Below are 4,779 nucleotides of genomic sequence, written 5' to 3' on the forward strand. Positions count from 1 at the left end.
AATGATATCCTCCTAACCACGAGGTGTCCTTCTTCTACACGATGTCTAATAAAGTGATATTTTCTGCCAATATGACGAGCTCTACCATGATCCCTCGGTTCCTTGGTCAAGGCAACCGCTCCTTCATTATCACAGAAAACTTCCATAGGGTCCTTTATGGCAGGCAGAACTCCAAGATCACCAATGAAGTTCTTCAACCATATTGCCTCCTTCGACGCTACGCTAGCTGCAATGTACTCTGATTTGTACGTTTAATCAGCTACGGTTTCCTGCTTGAAACTTTTCCAAGTTATTGCTCCTCCATTAAGGGTAAAGACCCAGCCTGACTGCGAACGGTAGTTTTCCCTGTCGGTCTGGAAGCTGGCGTCACTATACCCTCGTACCTTTAAGTCATCACTCCCCCAAGGACTAAAAACGATTCCTTGGTCCTTTGAAGGTACTTAAGTATATTCTTGACCGCAATCCAATGTGCTCCGCTAGGGTTCCCTTGATATCTACTGACCATGCTCAAAGCAAAGGCTATATCAGGGCGAGTACAAGTCATAGCATACATGATTGAGCCAACTTCGGAAGTGTATGGTAATCGGCTCATTTCTGCCATCTCGGCTTCGGTACTCGGAATTTGAGTCTTACTCCACTTGGCATTACTTTGTATCGGTAATTCTCCTTCTTCGAATTTTCCATATTAAAATGTTTTAGTACTTTATCTAAGTAAGCTTTCTGACTAAGTCCTATTAGTCTCTTACTTCGTTCTCTTACTATCCTTATTCATATGAAGCCTCTCCAAGGTCCTTCATAGCGAAACACTTCCCGAGCCAGGACTTAACGACCTGCAGTGTCGGGATGTCGTTTCCTATGAGTAGTATGCCATCGACATACAAAACGAGGAAGCTAACTATACTCCCACTGGCTTTGACATATACACATGATTCATCTTCGCTTCGTACAAATCCAAACTCTTTGACATTCTCATCGAAGAAAAGATACCATTTCCGACACGCTTGCTTAAGCCCATAAATGGACTTCTCAAGCTTGCACACTCTATTGGGATGATTCGTATCGACAAAATCCTCTAGCTGAGTGTGACAACCCAAAAATTTCTAGCTTGCATTCTTCCTTTCTTACCAATAATAGACTCGTTTTACTATCTTGTAGTACCATTTAGGGTCTATTGGAGCGTTCTAAACGTGTTATAATCAAGGTAGGAGGGTGGAAATGGGTTAACTCAAAGTGTAGGATTCAAAAAGAGGCCAAACACTCCAACACATGGAGTGTGCGGCCACACACTTGAGTGTGCGGCCACACACATGTGTTTGCGGCCTCACACCCTTCCCAACCGCACACTCCACCTTTATATACCACACTTAGTCATTTTTGAACACTTCTTTCACTTCTTCAAGCATAGAACTCGAAATCCTCTCAAGTATCATTCAAATATCCTTGAAGATCTTCATAAAAGGTACCAAGAACACCAAGAACACCATCTGGCCGCACACATGGCAGCACACACCACATGGCCGCACACATGTGCTGGTTGTAACACTTCAATATAAGTGTTTACTAGTCCCTAAGGTGGCCCCAATTCATTAATTAGTTGTTCATAACACTAATTATATTCATACATGTGTCAATATATGCTAAATAGGATTCGCATGTGTACTCAAATCACCACTTGATACTTAACAACTGATCCAACATTTTCATCAGAACCACTCACTACAGGTGAGTTCATACCCCTTAAATAATGTTTTAAACCACATTTAAATGTTTTATGGGGGGATACAAGTAGAATTATGCTAGTTATTATATCAATTACATGTGATTAATAAGCAGCATTCAAATGATTGGCTACTCATTAGCCGTTTTACTAAATAGTTTCCTACAAATGTCTTTCATAAACACTATATGTGTTTAAAACTCCTGATTTCTCTATACATTTTACTCTGTATATTACTTTTCAAACTTATTTACAATTGTGTTTCAAACAAACGTTTCTTTATACTAAACTGCTTTATCAAACCCATGCCTTCAAAACCATTTTATAGATCGACAACAAAGTCGGTGTTTTCTTAGAAAATATTTATGTTCAAAGGTTTTACAAATCATATTTTATGCTTTTAAATTATAAATTGCATGCCTCTATATGTATAGTTATATAAGAAATGTTTAAAAGAATTAGGAAGGCTGTCCACCCTATTTCCTTTTTCTCGATTTGGATATGGTCTGGTGGGATATCGGGTATTCGTCTGAAGGTCGTTTAAACATTAGTTATATATCACATGTACATATAAAGTCATAAAGGTCCTTCCAGTTCATCCCATTCCCATGGGTAGCTAGAATATACATCCATGTCCATACGTACCAGTTAGATTACTAGTAAACTACCATGCGGGTAGTTTAGGAAGATACTAGAACTATTACTAGAATGCGATACCATACAATGAGTCAGTTTATTCATGAGTCAATACTTGTTAGAACATTACAGTACATTACTATACTTGCTTGATAGAGAGCACGTACACTACAGCTAGAACATTACAGTACATTACTATACTTGCTAGATAAACAACACGTACACTACAACTAGAACAGTACAGTACATTACTATACTATTACATAGATAAGTTTACATGGTCACACTTACATGAGTACAATTACATGGTCACGTTTACACGAGTACAATTACATGATCACACTTACACGAGTACACTTACATATACATAGAACAGATGTCACTAGGTGCTATAGCATGGACCCAGTTCAGGATCTAACTATATTGATGAATCACAACGCAATTGTGATAGTTATATCGTGTATACATGATCATAGTAATGTGGATGCTCACGGCTTGCAGATATGCAGGGGTCGTGGGTAGGTCCCAAAATCCCTTTGATAGGGGAGCGTACAGCCTGGGATCTAGACATCACATTATACCTTATCCCTCAAATAAGGCAGTTGAGTACCGATGTAGTTATTTATTTCAAATACTAGAGTACTTACACGATTACCATAGACTTAAGGAAATCAGTACGGTTGTAGTTCGACACTACACCATTCTACTATTTCGTTTTCCCATTTACATTCACTTGGTGAACATTCACACGACGCACGGAAATGTAGAAACTATATTTTTGGTTAATGATAGTCATACCTGGGAAAGATACATACTCTTACAAGAGACACACACACAGACACTAGATGCCTTAGTAGGAGGCTACATTCAGAGCAGCTAGGTCTTGGTAGAAGACTCCTTTTGTTACTAATAGGAATCATAGGGATTTCTAGGGCTTTTCAAACGTTTACACTTGTTTTCCAAACATTTTTCATACCTACAGTTCATTTACATTTTCCATACTTACAATTTGTATACATACAAATACTTACATTTCAAATACATACAAGTATTTTCATACAAATTAAGACACTAAAATACTTATGATCTCACCAGCTTCAAAGCTGATACTCGCTTTCAAAATTTATTGTATCCTCAGGTCATCATAGACAGGTACAGATGCAAGGATTTGGGAAGATGGAACTCGTTGAAGACCCATCTTTCATTTTGATTTATGCTTTAGGGTTTATCAAAATTTGACAGAACACATTTTTATAATAACTATATTAGTAATGCAATGGGTGATGTTGTTGCTTGTTTACTACTTTACATTGTTGTGATACTGTACACGACGTCCTCCGCCCCAGAACGTTTCCGCCGTTCTCGGTTTTGGGGTGTGACACGAGGACTTCCCAGGGGGTCACCCATCCTAGTACTACTCTCGCCCAAGCACGCTTAACTGCGGGGTTCGGATGGGATCCGATGCATTAGTGCTGGTTCGTACCTACTCCTATGCCTCGCACAAACTAGACCTACTCCGTGAACTCAGTAGCGTACATTCTACTCTTCGCGTCACAATCGTGAAACCGTACCTTTCCGTTAGGAATCTTATAAGTCCACTTGTCGAGATCCACGCCTTCGTATATGAACCGTAGTGACCCTCGACCGAGAGGTCAAGCGGACGAAGCATCGCCACCGCCCATTAGTGAAGGTTCGTTGGGATACCAACCGAGAACCCTATTTCACTTAGGAGCGCTAGAACCAATCGATTAGAAAGTTTCCTCCTCATGACTCGATCATTCGTACCTACTCCTTGTCTAAATTCTAATTTCGAGACGAAATTCCCTTTAACGGGGGGATGATGTGACAACCCGAAAACTTCTAGCTTGCATTCTTCCTTTCTTATCAATAATAGACTCGTTTTACTATCTTGTAGTACCATTTAGGGTCTATTGGAGAGTTCTAAACGTGTTATAATCAAGGTAGGAGGGTGGAAATGGGTTAACTCAAAGTGTAGGATTCAAAAAGAGGCCACACACTCCAACACATGGAGTGTGCGACCATACACTTGAGTGTGCGGCCACACACATGTGTTTGCGGCCTCACACCCTTCCCAACTGCACACTCCACCTTTATATACCACACTTAGTCATTTTTGAACACTTCTTTCACTTCTTCAAGCATAGAACTCGAAATCCTCTCAAGTATCATTCAAATCTCCTTGAAGCTCTTCACAAAAGGTACCAAGAACACCAAGAACACCATCTGGCCGCACACATGGCCGCACACATGTGCTGGCAGCACACTAGGCCGCACACCTGGCCGCACAAACACATATAGTGTGTATTTTGGCCATACACTCCTTTGTAAAGCCTTATACCCCTTCATACAATCATATATTGTTCTAACACTTCAATATAAGTGTTTACTAGTCCCTAAGGTGGCCC

General features: G+C 40.1%; 1 pseudogene; it reads right to left on the minus strand.

The window, feature by feature from the left end:
* Positions 1-3,723: 3,723 nt before the first annotated feature.
* Positions 3,724-3,842, minus strand: LOC145080160 (5S ribosomal RNA; annotated as a pseudogene).
* Positions 3,843-4,779: the final 937 nt, after the last annotated feature.

This window comes from Lactuca serriola, chromosome 1 (genome assembly GCF_051521515.1).
Source record: "Lactuca serriola cultivar US96UC23 chromosome 1, Lser_US96UC23_V15, whole genome shotgun sequence".
Classification (NCBI taxonomy): domain Eukaryota; kingdom Viridiplantae; phylum Streptophyta; class Magnoliopsida; order Asterales; family Asteraceae; genus Lactuca; species Lactuca serriola.